The sequence below is a fragment of the Neophocaena asiaeorientalis genome, unplaced genomic scaffold (genome assembly GCF_003031525.2).
Source record: "Neophocaena asiaeorientalis asiaeorientalis breed wild unplaced genomic scaffold, Neophocaena_asiaeorientalis_V1.1 scaffold436, whole genome shotgun sequence".
Lineage (NCBI taxonomy): Eukaryota > Metazoa > Chordata > Mammalia > Artiodactyla > Phocoenidae > Neophocaena > Neophocaena asiaeorientalis.
The window spans coordinates 1224722-1243795 of NW_020172473.1; the positions used below are offsets into that span (position 1 = coordinate 1224722).

Consider the following 19074-nt stretch of genomic DNA (forward strand, 5'->3'; position numbering starts at 1 on the left):
CGAGGCTGCGGAACCGAAGGATAACGCGTTAAAGGGTCACCTTCCGGAGGGGGCCTCTCTTCGGATGAAGCAGTGGTGTTTTCGGCTCTTTTCTGTCGTGGGGGCCGTTTTAGGGTTAGCCGAGTGACAGCGCTCTGCTCATCACAGGTGACCTTTGAGCGCACAGGCCGATCCGGTTTCTTTTCGGAGCGGGAGGAGGTTTGAGGGAAGGGAGCATCCGATTGCCCGTGAACCGGCAAAATGGGGGCACCCTGATTCAGCATTTTTTTTTTCAACTTACCGTGTGCGAGGCCACCCTTCAACTCCTAGGCGCCACTTCGCTCGCACCGCTCACCCGGCCACCCGGCAGGACGTTCACGGATGGAGGATGTCCTGGGGGCGGGAGGAGGCCGGCCCCACGCCCCAGGGCGCAGAGACTATGCCAGATTGGACGGAACAGGCTAAGTTGTCCCAGCAGTGGCCAAGTGAGGCACGTATACACCTGAGGAGCAGGTGTTATCCATTGGGCTCTGGACCCTGGCAAGTGGTCTCAGAGAGCATCCGGCGCGCCGTCCCGCCTCTATCCATGAGGTCAGTTCTTAGAACAGCCCATCTTGGCTTCCACAAGGTCACACGCTTCCTGGTTGCCGGTGTCGTCCTGGAACCTGGCCCTCGTGATTTCCCTGCCAGGACGTGCAGTACACCATCCCCCCACCTTTACAGGTGAATCAACTTGTGTTTCTCGGATTCTGCCTTCTCCCCGTCGCCTCCCAGGGATTATTTCTTTATAATCCCCTTGGGTTAAACCCAGTTCTGCTAATTATTTGGTAATGAGTAATGGTATACTATCCAGGTTTCATGTAATACGGTGACTCAAGTGTGGGGTGAATTACTAAACTGACAGGAGTCTGCCCTGCAATAAACAGAAGTAGAATTCTACTTTGTATTGTGACGTTTTCTAAAAGTAGCCTTAAGACAGACCTGTTATCTTACTTTTTAACTTTTCCAACGCTGCTCTTTCGTTTTTGTTCTGACCAGTCCCGCTTTCACTGTGTTTACCTCACTCTGTTCCTTAGATCCTTTAGAACTCACCTTGTCTTTCCTTTGGAGTATGTTTGTGCTAAATCGGGAATCATTTCTTCTCTGCAGAAGTAAGTGGTTTCACTGAGCTGCAGAAGGTCTACAGCTAGGTCACAATGTTGGGTAAATATTATGGAGAATGATGATAAGTTTTAGTACTTTCTAAATAACGGTACTTCAAAGATGGAACAGGAGTAAGAACTGCATTATGAGGAAAAGAACAGGTTTGCTGCTCCTGGGTGGGATTTTCCATTCACTGATGCAGCTCTTGTATAATCTCAACATCAGATGCACCTAATTAAATGTCAGAAATACTAGTTTACATCTTGAACAGACAGTTCTTTCCCAGATTCCCTCCCTCCCTTTTTGCAACTAGAAAAATCTGCAGTTCTTTTTAAAAAAAAAAAAAAAAAAGGTGGGGAAAGATGTCTTATTGTTGGTATTCGGATTGCATTGTAGTTCCTAAGAAAGTGTGTATTCAGGCAAAACAAGAGTTCATTTAGGAAATCAGTGCAAGGGGGCACTTAAGGATAAACTAGATGAAAAACATTTGCTTCTTGGTTTGTAAAATGAGCAAATCAGTGAATTCTTGTCATTGATAGAATAGAATTTATTAATTCAAATACAATGTTAATAAAAATGTAGAATTTTATTCTAAATCATAGATACTCTTTTTTCGGTTTTCTATTGACCCATCCTGTGACATGTGTGATGTTCCATGTGTTACTGGTTTTGTGGCAGAGGATCAGGTAATTTTTAGGGTCAATCTAGTGTACTTCATTGCTAGAAAAATATTTTCTGGAAAAGTACCAGGCAACTCAAATGAATTGGAATCGTGGTTTATGCTTCTCTTCAGGTAGATATTAGACACGCTGTAATTTTTTTTCTTTTTGAATTTTATTTATTTTTGTACACAGCAGGTTATTATTGGTTATCCATTTTAAACATATTAGTGTATATATGTCAATCCCAATCTCCCAATTCATCACCCCCCCGCCCCTCCGCCAGCTGTAATTTTTAAAAAACTCTTCTACCACGGATGATGGCAACTCACTGAGATAATTGTCACCCTGTCAATCAGTGCAGTCAACCCCTGGCTTGGCCAGAATGGTAACAATAGGCGTTACAAAGTTGTGGTTCTTGGTGGTCACCATCATAACACAGGAACACGAACTCACTGATGGCAGAATCTTCTCCCAGAAAGTACAAGCTTCCATTTCTGGAAAGAACTGGGTAAAGTCTTCCTTCATGGTCTGTTTGGAAGAAGCCTTAGGTTCGTAATTCAGCAATGTTCTCTTCATTCTTTGCTCTGCCAAGGACTCTGAATTATTTCCAGCAAATAATTGAACATCTCTTTACTTCTTGATTATAAAAAGATCTAGAGCAACATCTACATGGAAATCGTGAGCATGGAAGAAATTGCAGTCCACTTTTACCTTTTCAGGGGGCAGGGCTGTATAAAAATAAAAGGAGGTTATTATACATGTGGGTATTTCCCACATAACTGTGATTTTTTTTTCAAGGATTAAAGAAATAATATCTAGGTGATTCTTGGAGAGTAAGAAATAGTTTTTCTTCAGTAGCCATATAAAATGGTGAGCAATCTCATTCATTCTTAAGAACAGTTTGTCCAAAAACGGGTATGAATTTCATGTACAATATTCTGAGCAAAAGCCAAATACAAAAAAGTATTAGTCTGTAATTCCATTTATGTGATGTTCTAGAATAAACAAAATTCACATCTAGTGAAATATACAGTGGAAGAGAGGTAAGGACTAGGGGATAATTCTGAATGAGGAATGAGCACAAAAGTAATTTCTGGGGTGATGGAAGTAATCTGCTTATTGGTAGGACTGTAGTTGACACCGGTGTATGAATTTATCCAGATACATTGAATTTTGAACTTTGGATTTGTACATTTGACCATGCGTAAATTTTACCTAAAATAAGGGAACCATACACAACGACAACATGATATGTATAAAAATGATAACTACAGGTTTTCCCTGGTGGCGCAGTGGTTGAGAGTCTGCCTGCCGATGCAGGGGACACGGGTTCGTGCCCCGGTGCGGGAAGATCCCACATGGCGCGGAGCGGCTGGGCCCGTGAGCCGTGGCCGCTGAGCCTGCGCGTCGGGAGCCTGTGCTCCGCAACGGGAGAGGCCACAACAGTGAGAGGCCCGTGTACCGCAAAAAAAAAAGATTACTACAGACATCTAGAGGGTAGTTACTAATAAAATGGCAGGACGGAGTGTTATTCTGGAGGGTCTCATATGTGTCTTCTCAGTTACTAGTGTGTTACATTTTGTAATTTAGATGGTGTTTAGATAGTTGTCTTTATAATAATTTTTAAATATACAACTACGTTTGATATGCTATTCTGTACATAAATTTCAGTACTTAACACAAGGTTAAAAGTTTATATGGAGTGAAAAGGTTTTGCTGATAGCTATGCTAATTTTTATTTTATTTAATTAATTAATTAATTTTTTTTGCGGTACGTGGGCCTCTCACTGTTGTGGCCTCTCCCGTTGCGGAGCACAGGCTCCAGACGCGCAGGCTCCGCGGCCATGGCTCACGGGCCCAGCCACTCCACGGCATGTGGGATCTTCCCGGACCGGGGCAGGAACCTGTGTCCTCTGCATCGTCAGGCAGACTCTCAACCACTGCACCACCAGAAAAGCCCTATGCTAATTTTTAAAAAAGAAGAACCAAGGGGTATGTTCAACCCAGGCTCCTGATTTGTCCCTCCCCCCAGTGTCTCCCCTTTGGTAGCCATGGGTTTGTTTTCAGGATCTGTGCGTCTGTTTCTGTTTTGTAAATAAGTTCATTTGTGTCGTTTTTTAAATGGGATTCCACATATGAGTGATATCGAGTGACGTTTGTCTTTGTCTGACTTGCTTCACATAGTATGATGGTCTCCAGGTCCATCCGTGTTGCTGCAAATGGCAAGATTTGCTGCTTTTTATGCCCAACTGATATTCCATTTGTAAGCAAGACTTAAACACAGACTTAGGACTGTAAAACTCCTCAAAAAACATAAGGAAAACTTCTTGGACGTTGGTCATGGCAATATTTTTTGGATTTCACCTGAAAATCACAGGTAGCAAAGCCCCAAATACAAAAATGGGACTACATCAAACTCAAAAGCTTCTACACAAAGGAAATAATCAACAAAATGAAATGGCATATATTCTCTTTATCAGGGTGAAATCCTCTTCTATTAAGTGTTTATTGATCATTTTTACTGTGAAAGAGTTTTGCTTGTTGACGAATACTTTTTCTCTAATGACATAATTTTGTGATTTTTAATCTTCCTATCTTTAATATGCTATAATATGTTAATTATATTAATTAAACTGATTTTGTATTTCTGGGATTAATAATTTAAAAAAAAGAACAGTTTGTCATGTCAGTTTACTACGTATTGCTTCAGTATTCATCCCCCTAAGCAAGGCTCTATCATGATGGTGGATGGGGAAAATATACAGTTTTTGTATGTATATGTGATTAAAACTGCCACAACTTTGCTGCTTTACGAGTATGGGGTCCACACGATTGCTCAGTCCCCGTTTCCGTCATTTGCAGGCATGCTGCCTTGTCCCTCGTTGTGAAGAGCTGTTTTAAGACACTTATTTAAAGGGCCCAGAAAAGGAACTTAATTTGGCTTGTTTTCTAATGGCCTTTGTGTTAGTCAGGTCGGCAGCATTGGCAGTTTTCAAAAAAAGAGGGTGGGAAAAGGTAATGGGAGGTGCCTGATGGATCCTTAGTTTTCAGATTATTTTCAGGAGAAGTGTATTTTCACCAACAACAGATATTTATTGAGCTCTTAGAATAGAATAGGGGTGGGTGAACTATGGCTTCAGGGTCAAATCTGACCTACCACCTATTTTTGTGTGTCCCAAGCTAAGAATGGTTTTTATATCTTCAAATAGCTGAAAAGAAGTCAAAAGGAAAACAGGACTTCCTGACACATTCAAGTTTTTTGGCACACCCATCTGCTTCTGTATAATGGTTGCTTTCCACGTCCAATGGCAGAGCTGAGAGTTGTGACAGAAACTAGAGGCCCATGTGCCCTAAAATATTAACTGTCTGGCCTTTTGTAGAAAAAGTTGGCCAACCCCTCCTTAAAATGATGCTTGGAAGGAACTCTAAGTCAGAGGAGTTCTAAGTGCCTTACTTCCTTTTGGAAAACTTTCTAGAGGACAGTTTAGCTCCCTCAGGTTTCTCTGTGCTGCTTTTCTAAGTGGTTTGCAACACTTAAATTATGCACTGCCACCCATAGCCTCTTCCAGAACAAATGATTGTTTATTATAGGATGTGTCACTAGTTTTTGGTCAAATCTGTGACACACTGCTTTTTTTTCTTTTTTTTTAAATGGTGACAGAGCTACACTTCATGTTGGGATTACCTTATCTAAAATGTGCAGTAAATACTATATTATATCTGGAGCAGAAATGACAACAAGGAAGGAAATTCCACCAGAAGCAAACAAGCAAACTCTATCAGCCAGAAGAGACATCTGACATCCCACGTGCAGAAGTTCGCACTGTTTATTCACAGGAGAGCCTTTGGTCTTGATTTTGAGCCTTTACATTTAATGCTAACAAATTCAATGATCTGGTTTTCAAGCCCCTGAAAAGTGAAAAAAGGAAAGGCACAGCTCCAGGCAAACGTTAAGAGAAAGGTCATGAAAAGACACATACCTTAAAAACCAGGGAAATAAAATGATACTGTGTGCCAGGCAGTATTTTCATATATTACCTTCTGTGTATTGCCAGGAAGTGATGAGGTGTAGGTGTCATTATCCTAACTTTACAGAGGCTGGGACGGAAGTTTTGCTTGAGTGACTTCTCTAACTAGGTCACAGAGCTAGAAGTGACTGGCCTTGATTTAAATCTAGACGTGTCTGAATTAAGAACTTGAGTTTTACCTAGTGTCTGGGCATAGGGGGTTGTTTTGGGATGACTCCTGTCTCCCAGATTCAGATGTTGAAGTCCTCACCCCAGTACTTCAACGTGTGACTATATACTTGGAGGTAGGACCTTTGAAGAGGTGATTAAGTTAAAATGAGGACCCAGTGAGAAGGTGGCCATCTGCAAGCCAAGGAGAGAGGCCTCGGAAGAAACCAACCCTGCAGACACCTTGATCTTGGACTTCCAGCCTCCAGAACTGGGAGAAAATAAATTTCTTTGTTCAAGTCACCCAGTCACTTTGTAATGGCAGCCCCAGCAAACTAATACAGAATTACTCAGGTAATTATTTTTTAGTTGTACGAATAACCCCTCCACCCCTCCCCAAAATATATAGGAGCACAAACATAATTTTTAAGGTCTTTACTGTTGCAGCCAACAATTTCATTTGCCTGGGTTGGGTTGGACATCCTTGTTTTAGAACACAGTCTAGTAATTGATACAATTGAAATATATTGAATTGATAATGGAAATACCGAGAACAGTACTTCAACATGCTTCTGTTTAAGAAAACACAGATGTGTGTGATAAATTCTAGAAACATTTCCATCCAATAATGATCAAAGAGTAGATATTAGTGTTTAATGTGTAAACCCATACCTGTGTATAGAACATCAGTTCTTTAGTATTTTGAAAGATTTTTTTTTTTTCACGACTATAAATACGCTGTTATCTGTGCCTGTTTTATGGCACCTGGGACATACTGTACTGTTATAAATGAATGTATCTTGAAAGAAAGTATGTGTTGCTTTTGTGATATAACTGTAAGTCTTGTCAAGAATACAATCTCCAATTATCCCAGGAGCCTAGGGGGAAGTCTGGTGCCTTTCAGGACAAGTAGTTTTATGGCACTGCTGGTCGTTGGGGCAGAGCACCAACGTGGGGGAGTAGAGTGCTGGAAGTTTGGAGCAAGTGGAATTGCTAATGCTCAACCAATGTCCAGCTCACGTGGGTCAACTTGCTACAAGCTGGCTTCAGGCACAGAGACGGTGTCTACACCGTACGCTCTCCTTGGCGTAGTTAGAGCGCCCTGTGCTAGATTTTATTCTTAAGAGATGTCATCATTCGATCCCAACTGTGGCCAAATCTGTGAAAGACTGAGATGCTTTGCTTCTCCGTTAACTGGTGTGTGATCATACCGCCTCTTACCAGCACGAGACAAAGGCTGTCTCTCTATCGAAAAGTGGGCAACTTCAGAGGCGTCGTCTTCACCACCATGATGTTTCTTTCTCTCTCCTTCACTCAGTTGGTGCTCTGACTTGCTTTGTTCCTTCTGGGTAGATTCCTTGTCCTCAGAGTTTGTGGCCACTCTCTGTCGGGGCAGGGCTGTGCCCCTGACCAGAGGTCAAAATGAAGAAAGTGGGGTGGGGAGTTGCTGGCTTTCTTATTCCACACTTTCAACAAATAAAAACTATATTCTGTAGTTTTCAAGGAATATGCCGTACTTTTGCTTGACTCTCATGGGTTTCTCTGCCCTTTTCCAATAAGTTTCTTTGTTTTGATTGTTCATTTTAAATCTGGATGATGGAGGTGTAATTTCGTACGGGAAAATATATCCTTTTTAAGGATACAGCTGTATGAATTTTCCCACCAGCATCATCAAGATAGAGAATACATCCATCACCCTACAAGGTTTCTTCATGCTCTTTTCTTGTCACTTTCTTCTACCCAAAGTCAGAAACTGACGACTACTTTGCTGTAGCTTTTCTAGAATGTCATATAAATGAAATGATATGGTATGCAAAAAAAAAAAGAAAGGGGTTTGGAGGTATAGAGGGGCTGTATCTGAAAGGGCTGTGTGATTCTCTCCCTGAGCATGAATCAGACCAGCAGGGCTTGTCTGTTACTATCTAGCCGTGTTCATGTTTCTCCTCTTGAACTGGTAAAACAGAATCAATTCTTATATTAAAGAGATTAATTGGGTTATGTTAGACATGGGCAGTGGGTTTTTTTGGGTTTTTTTTTGGCGGTACGCGAGCCTCTCACTGTTGTGGCCTCTCCCGTTGCGGAGCACAGGCTCCGGACGCGCAGGCTCAGTGGCCATGGCTCACGGGCCCAGCCGCTCCGCGGCATGTGGGATCTTCCCGGACCAGCGCACGAACCCACATCCCCTGCACCGGCAGGCGGACTCTCAATCACTGTGCCACCAGGGAAGCCCCGGGCAGTGTTTTTTAATTGGCTCCCATATGCTTAATCCCAAATCAGAGTCTAACTGTTTGCATTGGCTCCTCGGGCTCAGGTCGACTTGCTCTGTGAAATCAAAGCCTGCCCTCTGAAGCCTGGGTGGATTGATACCTGGTGATGAGCTTTAGGCAGAAAGCTCCCGGGGCACTCAGAGACCCAGTACATGCAGTGTCAGTATAACCCTGGCTAATGGGTGCAGAGCAGAGACAGCAAAAGCACACAGAATAAAAAATGCTAGTTTTCATTTGCCTTGAATGTGGTCCATAGATTACACATGAGAATAAGAGTTGGAGGCTCTGATGGTAATGTCCGGCCCTTGTTACTGCTTGGATGGCACCGTGACCCGAGTTAAGCTGTTTAATCAAGTCGATGCCTCAGCCCCCTTTCCACTCAGCTTTATGGAAGCCTCCTGCGGTTTTTTCAGACCCTGGTTTTCATTGTTTGGTCTGCAGCACGGTCTGATCAGTGAGCCTTCTGCCTGATGGCTCCCATAAGGCCTTGTGTACTACCTTATGTCGGAACAGTCCATTCTAATGTTACAGCACTTACCACCTTGTACTGACATCATCTGTTTTCTATCTGACCTCTCCCACGAGCGGCCCTGAGTCTGAGACATTTTCAGCCTCCCTTCCCATCCCCAGCACTCAGTAGGTCCTCATTAAGTGCAATTTAAGGCACCTATCTTCACACTTGGGAATCTGTTTCCTCCTCTGGAAAATGAGGAAGGTTCTAAAGATGTTCTTCATTTTCAAGAGGCCTTTAGATATAATTCCATTGCCTTGATGAAGAGACAGAGGCCCAGATTGCTTTAATAACTTTGGAAGTTACTCATATTGTCAACTGAAACATTTTGCACAACCTAAAAGTTGAGGATTTTGTTTTATTCGGCGGACATTCTGAGGACTTCAAGCTTGGGACACAGCATCTCAGATAACTCTGAGGGACTGCTCTGAAAAGGCATAGGGGGAGCCAGGATATAGAGGAGTTTTTGCAACAGAGACCAGGTAGTCAGGACATCAAGAGATTACTGTTAATTAAGGAAAACCGGACCTCTCAAGTTAAGGAATTCCGTGCTTTTCTATGTAGGGGAAGATGCAAAGTCTGGGCTCACTGAATTCATTCCTTTGACATGCACCTCAGTTATCTGAGGCCAGTGTCCTGTGCTTCTAATCCGGCGGCTGTAATGTGAAGGCTTGATGGCTGCAGCATTGTTTACCGATATATAGCAGGCAGTATTTTTTATTCACAGTATAAAAGCAGTTGTAGCTGAGTGCCTCATGTCCACTCAGTGTCCTGTGAAGGGTCCTGGGTGATCTAAAGGAAGGACTAAGGGATTCTTAAGCCAGTGTTTATTGGGCCCTTGGGGATCTTGCCTTCCTGGATGTATCCATCTAGGAGGGGGAGAGATGCGGGAAACAAGATAACTAAGTTAAGTGCATAGTACGTACCATGGGGATAAATCTAAGGAGAAACGTCCTGCAGCGAAGGGAACCAAGGAGCTAGGGAGCATGTATTAGTGTGTGCTCGGGGCAGGGTGGGGTCCAGGAGGGTGGTCTTCGATGAGGAAGCCAAAAGAGGCCTTCCTGAGGAGATGGCATTTGAGCTGAAGGAGGTGGGAGGCCATTATATAGCCATCTGGGGAGCTGTGTTCCAGGACCGGGTCCCCATATTGGAGGGGCAGCTGGAAAGCCTCTGTGGCTGGATCCCAGTGAGAGGGGGAGTGATGGGGCCCGTGGTGGAGGATGTCATAGGCCACTGCAGAGCATCTTGCTGTTCTCTCAGCAAGGTGGAGAGTATTGGGAGATTTTTAGTAAAGGGCAGTGGAAATAGGTGGTGAGAGTTGTCAGATTTCAGGTATGTATTGATGATAGAACCCACAGGGTTTGCTGATGGATTGGATGTGACTTGTGAGACAGAGTGGTCAAGAGGGAACCCCCCCTAGGTTTTTGGTCAGAGCCCCTGGCCGTGTGGAGACGGAGGGAAAGCTGGGGAAGGATGGGGTGTCGGGTGGAGCTCAGATGTGGGCCTGCTGAGCTTGAGATCCCTACTGGGTGTCCAGGGGTCTCCACAAAGCATACACTCACCCCAGTGTGGTGGCCTGGGGAGACTGTAACTGCTTCCATTTGTCCAGCGGGCCTTGATTTCAGGTAGCGTCACCTGCATCATTTATCTGACTGCAGAGGTTAAAGGCTTTTGAGGGGTGATATCTGAACTTGTCCTTGAAGGAGAAAGAGAGTGTCATTAAATAGAAAAGAGGGGAAAGTACTCAGATTGAAAATGTGAATTCTCTGGGCTGAGTTGCCCTTTGAGGAATGCATTTAACCGTAGCTTAAACTCTGTGCTTCAACCTCCAAGCTAAGAAAGAGCATCTAAACTGTCGTATTGTTTCCTACTTTAGTATTATGTAAGGCTGCGTGGGAAACTGGGGGGGAAAGGGCAGAAGGGTTTGCTTCATATTTTCTTAAGTTTAACAATCATATATTTAGCATTTGATACAGTTCAATGTAAAATTTACATTATATTTTGTCCAAAGAAAAACAATAAATAGATATCTTTGGTATACTTTTTTTAGGAGCAGCTAACATTTAAGTTACCAAGGAATCAATCTAGGTCGCTTCTCTTTTTAGGAAGTAAATAAGAAAAACACGAGTTTTTTGTTTTTCCCACAAGGGATCTAGACATTTTCAGAGCCTGTCAGTTTCAAATAAACACATTTACAATTTGTAACAAATGGGAAAATTATCATGTGACTCAGAAAACCACCTGAGTAATTTTCATTTCCTCAGAGTATCTTGTTTTTTTAAGTTTGCCAAATTGCCACGTGAAATGATCCCATTTGTATAGCTCCCTGCTCATGGCCGTCCATGGTCTAAGCATCCTCTTCTTTTTCTCAAATGTTGTTTTTTTGATGTTGTCTCCGCTTGTGCGTAACAGGAAGGAAAGCAGTGTTTGAAACTAGAATTAAAAGGTTAAACCTTATTGTAACTAAAATTCTTCAAATGTTTGAACACTGGTTGCCAAGGCACTCAATTATTTAAAGACTGGTGTTCGGTGGATTAAGTTAATTAAAGCAGCCGGAGAGGCTGTTCTGCAGCTGCCTGGGTGTCAGATGCCCCACTGAGAAGTTATGAGTGGGGAGAGAAGCCTCCACATCACGACCTACCTGCCACCAGTGCTGGGACTTGAGCCACGGCAGCAAAACAGCCACTGGCCAGTGATGCAGATGCAGTGCCCAGCAGGGGGAGCGGAGCCCCGGCCTCACCTCCGCCAAGGGGACCAGCAATCTTCCACCTTGTGCTCCCCGCCTCCCCGATGCATCTTATATTTAAAGATGGAAAGGACAAACTGAAATTGACAACGACAGCGACAAAAATGCAAACTTCTGTTAGTAGTTTATGGAACACGATCTAAGCCTGCATTCGTTCTCCTAGCAGCTCTGGCTGAACATCTACCATTTAAAAAGATCATCTGGGGCTTCCCTGGTGGCGCAGTGGTTGAGAGTCCGCCTGCCGATGCAGGGGACGCAGGTTCCTGCCCCAGTCCGGGAAGATCCCACATGCCGCGGAGCGGCTGGGCCCGTGAGCCATGGCCGCTGGGCCTGCGCGTCCGGAGCCTGTGCTCCGCAACGGAAGAGGCCACAACAGTGAGAGGCCCGCGTACCGCATAAAAAAAAAAAAAAATGGCTGAAAGAGATAACCACTGACTTCAAAAAGCCTGCAGTCCAGGGACTTCCCAGGTGGGCCAGTGGTTAAGAGTCCACCATCTAGGACTTCCCTGGTGGCACAATGGTTAGGAATCCACCTGCTAATGCAGGGGACGCGGGTTCGAGCCCTGGTCTGGGAAGATCTCACATGCCACGGAGCAACTAAACCCGTGCGCCACAACTATTGGGCCTGCAAGCCACAACTACTGAAGCTCGCGTGCCTAGAGCCCTAGCTCCACAACGAGAGAAGCCACCGCAATGAGATACCTGTGCACCGCAATGAACAGTAGCCCCCACTCGCCGCACCTAGAGAAAGCCTGCATGCAGCGACGAAGACCCAACACAGCCAAAAGTAAAGAAATTTATATATATATAAAAAGAATCCACCATCTAATTCAGGGGATGCCGTTTCGATCCCTGGTCAGGGAACTAAGATCCCACATGCTGCAGGGCAACTAAGCCTTTGGGCCAAAACTAGAGAAGCTAGCGTGCCACAACTACTGAGCCCACGCGCTCTGGAGCCTGATCGCCACAACCAGAGAAGGCCACACACTGCAATGAAGACCCAGCACAGCCAAAAAAAAAAAAAAGAAGGCTGCAGTCCAGCTGCAGAGGGTAAAGTAATACATAAACAGCCGTACGGGGTATAGATAGATACCTATGTGCTGAATTGTGTGAGGCCCTAGGGGCAGCTGTAGGATTTTGCACGGGAGACCAGGGTGGGCTGAGGTGCTCAGAGAAGCCTCACGTATGCTCAGCACTGGTACCCAAAGAGGAATTGAGCCTGGCTTTCGAGAGAGCATGGGATGCCAGCCTCACCCAGCCCAGAGCCACCTGTGGGTGAGCCGCTGAAGAGATGTACATGTAAAGGCGAGGGCCTCGAATGTGGGAAGCAGAGTTTGCGCGTGGACTCTGTGGGTAATAGGGTGCCACTGCAGGTTCCTGAGCCTGCACTATGATGAACAGTCCGGCCTGCAGACTGGCTTAAGAGGAGGGAAGCTAAATGTAGGGGCCATGGCTCTGAGGCTTTTGCAGTCAGTCAAACACAGGTAGCTTGCACTGAAGAAGAGACAGAAGTGCCCAGAGGACCACCAGAGTATGGAGAGTTGCAGGGTGGGGTGGGGAAGGGCCCCAGGAAGAGCTCACACAGAGCTCGTAAGTGGACATAAATGGGGGCTCCTAGGCCCTGGGGCAGTGGGATAAGGGAGATCACCGTGGCCTGGCATACCGAGAATTTCACAGCCCACACCCCCATGAGATTAACGTGGATCACCATGTTGCCCAAGTTCTTGCCGGGTGTGTATGTGGCCGGAAACAACCCCAGGCCTGTTCTCCTTCACCTCCTCACCCGTCTGTGGGTTGCCCAGCCCCCAGACTTTGGTGTGTTTCTGGGGGACGCAGGGAGGCTATGGCGAGCTGGGTCCCTCCCCGCAAGTTCTCGTGGCTTCTGCCACAGGATGGTGAATAAGCTCTCCAGGCTGAGGCAATCAATGTTTCTTGTAGTTATTAGTATGTCATTTAGTTACAAAGGAGCACTTTCTAAATAGTGTTGAAAACTTCAAAGTCGGTAGAATAGCCATTCCCCAGATCATGTGGATACATCTACTTGGCTCTAAGTTAGTTCTCTTTGGACAGACTAAAATCTCAACTTCAACCCCGTTCCTGAGCGACCTAGCTCCTGACTTTAAAAGAAACACGCATATTATACGTGCGGTTCTTCGCATGTCATAATCATTCAAGAGGATTCCCTAGTGCACAGACTCAGCGTAAGGATGTCTGGCTTCGCGCTAATCTGCTAGTCTTCATTTTTGCTTCAAGGGCAGCCAGTATTACAAATCCTTTCTTCACAAGGAAGCTGGGATGGCAGAACAGATATATGAAAACTCATAAATGCTTTGAGGCAAAGACACCCCTTAGTATACATCTTTAAATTCACGGTCTTATTCTGTTTTCTTCCTCATCAGATGTGACTTTTATTTTTAACCACACACGTGATCGCACTAGCAAAGTCTCCTTTTCCTTCTTGCTACCTCATTGGAAAGCCGTGAACTCAAGATGTGTGTTCCGTGTTGAACCCACATGTGCACAGTTGTTTTCGTAGCCAAGGTATTTCCACAGCTCCTTGGCGAGTCTGAGAGATTCCCATATGTGGAAATGTTGAAAAGCAAAGCAAAGTTGATTAGGTTCTTAATTCTCTTAAAAATCTGCCCAAGGGACTTCCCTGGTGGCGCAGTGGTTAAGAATCCACCATCTAGGACTTCCCTGGTGGCACAGTGGTTAGGAATCCGCCTGCCAATGCAGGGGACACGGGTTCAAGCCCTGGTCCGGGAAGATCCCACATGCCACGGAGCAACTAAGCCCATGAGCCACAACTCCTGAAGTCCGTGCGCCTAGAGCCCGTGCTCCACAAGAGAAGACGCCGCAATGAGAAGCCCACACACCGCAACGAAGACCCAATGCAGCCAAAAATAAATAAATAAAATAAATAAAAATCTGCCCAAACAAATTTATGGTTGCCAAGGGGGAAAGGGGTCGGGGCAGGGATAAATTGGGAGATTGGGAGTGACATATTCATACTACTATATATAAAATAGATAACTAATGAGGACCTACCGTATAGCACAGGGAACTCTATTCAATACTCTGTAATGACCTATATGGGGAAAGAATCTAAAGAAGACTTGGATATATGTCTGTATAACTGATCCACTTTGCTGTACACCTGAAACACAACGTTGTAAATCAACTATCCTCCAATAAAAATTAATTAAAAAAAAAGAATCTGCCATCTAACCTCTGAGAATCCACCCTGGCGAATTTCAGTGTTAGACCCTACCCCTGCCCCAACGTCTCCTTGGTCAGATGTACTCTCAGGGCAGTAAGAGCCCCGCAGAAAAGTGATACAGAGCTCCCCCGAAGCAGGTGAGAGGCAGGGCTCGGGCATTTCCAAAAGACTAAATTAGAATAGGTTAAATGTTATAATAATGTCACCCTTACTTCCATTCTAATAAGCTTTCTTGAATAGGAAAAAAAAATGCATTACCTCTGGCTGGGAGAATTTTGCACCATCCACGGTCTGTTTTATTTCTACCAGTGTCGGGAATTCGTAATTCTAAAAGGCGTGATGGTCACTGATTATCATAGTGCTTCTTTCCCTTTCCAACCAGCCGGATACCACACCAGGGCATATGCCCACGAGAGCGTGTCACACGCTGGCTAGCTGATGTCTGTTTAGCTATTGGGTAAGAGGAGGAGAGTCGTTGCTCGAAGACACAGAGTTTAATTAGGCCCACCTCATTATTATGTTTCTCCTTAATGAGTAGGGTTTTAAGCCCAACAGTTATCAGCTCGAAAGCAGAAAAAAATTAGCCTGTGCCCTGGTACATTGAAGAGAGTATGCAGCGCGTTAACTCAGCGTGAATTTAATTGAATTCCTCCTTGCTCATATACATGATGGTTTTGAAAGCCACTCTCCCTTCTACCTAAAAGTACAATAAAGCCACTCAATTTCATCTGTCCACTTCGCATGTTTTAAAAGGTGTGTGCCTGCAGGAACCCAGTGAGATGATTCCTTTGCTTCTGAGTTTTTCCAGCCTCCCCTTTTTTCCCCTCACCTGTGCAATGAGGCTGGGCTAGAATCTTAGTGTTATGTTCCCAAAGAAGCATCTTCACACTTCTCACACAGTGGGGTCGTTCCTGTGTGTGCTCTCGTTAAAGGCCGACGGGTTCAGCCTTTTCCCCAGCAGGTAACTCTCCATTTCTCGTTAAATGCAGAGGTAGAGAGAGTGTGTCATCCAGAAGCTTTAGTGACTGAGCCTGTCTTCTGGTTCGATCCCCTCTGATGCGGGCAGAACCCTGTCCTAGTCCCTGGAGAGGGATCATAGCTCAACCTGGCCCTGGACCTGAAAACCAACTCTAACCTCTAGCCCCACAAACCAGACAGTGTCTGCCCAAGATGCCATGACCCTGGTACCCTGGTTCTGTCAATACATGTGTGCTGCTGTGCTCATTGGAAGAGGAAGGCATAGCTTTGTGTCCTAAGTGGGAGCGGGACGTTTGCTGACGGGCTCAGCAGCAGTTAATATGTGCTCTGTCTGCTTAGTTCAGGCAATGTTCTCTTCATTCCCCTCAAGCCTGCTGCCAAAGTTAATAATTCCTCTCATGTTATGTTCTGCATGAATTCACTTTTACATGGACATGCTCGCCCTGTTTCCTACATTTTTTCCCTAAAAATTCCAGCTCTAACTTGAAGCCGATAAGTTGTGACATGCAAACCACCTGATCGTATCAAGGAGAATGTTTTGTTTGTACTATTGACCAGGTAGGATGAGAAGGTCAATTCATGGACGAGAAGCCTCAAGGGTCCATTTTTTCCACAGTCTTACAATACTGGAGCTCACCCTTTTTTTAACTGCCCGCAGTCCCTGTCGAGATCCAGTGCAGACACTGCTGCAGGCTCTTCCTGGCAACGATTTGTCCTCTGTTTGCTGCTTAGACTTCACCAGGGGATCTGGTTCGGTGGTTCCGGTAGTTACTACTGCTTGCTGACCACATCCAGCAGGCCACGTGCGGATGTGGTTTCTTTGTCTTGCACTTAATTGGGTGCTTCTGCTGTACACATACTAATCTTGGTGGTCTCAGTCACCCTTTCTCATTATCCTGGGTTTGTACCTCTTCCCAGAAGCAATTCACTGTTGCAGTGTCCCGACCTGCCAACTTCTTTCTTTGTCCTCCAGTTTTTCTTCCGTATCAGGTTCCTTTGCAGTTCAGCTCTCAGAACTTAGCTTCTGGAAGCTTCTCATCTTTTAAACAGCCTTTGCCTTTGAAGATATGAGCTGAGTGGCCATATTCTCTATTCTCAGAAATGTTTTGAAACCTGTCTTCCCCGTGTCCAGTGTCTACCTGTAGCTCTGCGTCAGAGCTGCCTCCTTGGCCCATACAAAGGCTAGGTTATTGTTAACTTCGGTTGGATTCCATGTGTCATTTCAATGAAAATTGTATCCATTGCCAATGAGTGAATCGTATGAAAATAGCTGTGGGATCCTTGAGAAGCATGGGGGGGAGAGGAGGTTACAAGCAATACAGGTTCATTCTGTGACCCTTAGAAATCTACCGTACGATAGATGGACTTATCATTTGCACCTGCGGTCAGGTATGAAACAGTAAAAGTATGTAACAAAAATTAACATTTTAAGAGGAAAACTCCATTAGAGTATGTATTTTAGGGCTCTTCCCCAGGGCATTCTCATGTAGGTCAGTACATTTTAAAAAGCCAGATTAACATAATATACTTGGAAAATGTTGATGGCTCATTAAACCTAATGTTCGATTTTCTGAGGAATTAAGAAATATTCTTGAATCTGAGAATATTTACTTTACTGCATTCCTTATACTGCTAATTTTTTAAGACAGAATTTGGAGGCCTATTTGATCCTTCTCTGTAGCAGAACAAAATTGTGGTGCTGATTTATCTAAAATCTTGAATAATACCCTGTAAAAGATAAAATTTACTTAGTGTTTAAGGTCAGTCTGAAAAGGAGACACATTTTGGTAGTGTCCAGTGTCTAAAATTCCATGTTTTGCTTTTTGGGGGATATATTTTTTGTTTGTTTTTGTTTGAGGGTGGGGAAACAATCTGAAATGAGGTGATGCTAGAATCATATGATTTATGAGGAAAACACCCAACCTCATTAATGGTAGGGAAAACCAGTTCGCTTTTAATGAACTAATTAATGGGAAAACCACTTTAGCTTTTAGTACTGTGAAGGGGGAGTTAGGATAGTCCAGTACACAACAAAACGATAGTGCCATTCATTCATTTACTGCGTATTTGCTGGGTACAAGAAATTGTAGAGACCAGTGTTCAGCAGTGACAATGAATGAGATCAGGATACAATAGGAGATATAAGCACTCAGTAAGAATATTTACATTTTGATACTGCTTTTTCAGTTCAAACTGCTCTCACTAACGTTGCTTCCTTCGATCATTAAACTGTGGATAGCAGGGCGGCCCTTAGTTTCCCCTACAGCCTTAAAGATGTGAATGTAAATGTCCTGTTTAACCGGAAGCAGTTGGGAGCGGAGTGTGGGACTCAAACTCCAGTGCTCTGACAGTCCTGTTTTTTTGTTTTTTTCTTTTACTGTACGCGGGCCTCTCACTGTTGTGGCCTCTTCCGTTGCGGAGCACAGGCTCCGGACGCGCAGGCCCAGCGGCCATGGCTCACGGGCCCAGGGACATCAGGGAACAACGTAGACCAAAATTCCTGCCATGGGATATACATTCAAGAAAAGACAAATGATAATAGTCAATATAAGTAACTTACAAATTTATAAAATACTTTACATAAACTAAGTGCTAAGGAAAAATAAAGTAAAACAGGGAAGGGTCATACAAGGTTTGCACTGAGGAGAGCATTGATGTTTTCTATAAGGGGGCTTGCTGAGGCTTCTCTGAGTAGGCCACTTCTGAATAAAGACCTGAAGTGGGTGAGTAAGCCAGCCAAATGGATATTGAGGAAAGACCATTCCAGGCAGCAGGGACAGCACGTGCAAAGGCCCTGAGTCAGGACTGAGCCTGTCATGGAGCTCGGAGGCTGGTGTGACTAGAGCTGAGTAAAAGCAGGGTGTGGTAGCAGATGAAATTAGAGAGATATGGGGGTCACATCAGGTAGGGCCACATGGGCCATAATAAGGACTTGGGTTTTATCGTGAGAGAATGAGGCAGAGCACGCTGGAGGATCTGAAGCAGAGGAGAAACACCATCTGACTTGTTTTCGCAGGGTTACTGTGCTACTGTTGGGAGAGTAGAGTGTATGAGTCTGGGCAGATCAGGGAGACCAGTTGGAGGACCATTACTGTGATCAGCAGGGAGATTTTGGTGGCTTGGACCACAGTAGTAGAGCGGGGGATGGTGAGAATTGGTCCAATACGGACGTTCTTTAATGGCAGAACCATTTGTAGGGTTTGCTGATGGATTGGATGTGGATGAAAGGAACCAAGAAGAGCTGAGCATGACTGTAGAGCTTTTGGCTTCAGTCACAGTGAGGTGGAGGTGCAGGTGCCACTAGCTGAGGGGATAAACCCAGGTAGAAGTAGGTTGGGAACTCAGCTATGGACGTGTTAAGTTTATGCCTGTGTGATGGCCAAGTGGAGATAC

The 19074-nt window shown here is 44.7% G+C and overlaps 1 protein-coding gene across 1 annotated transcript in view; it reads left to right on the forward strand.

Moving 5' to 3' along the window:
* The window catches only part of KCNK1 (potassium two pore domain channel subfamily K member 1), a 53254-nt gene that overhangs the window by 524 nt on the left and 33656 nt on the right, over positions 1 to 19074 (forward strand). The window lies entirely within an intron of this gene.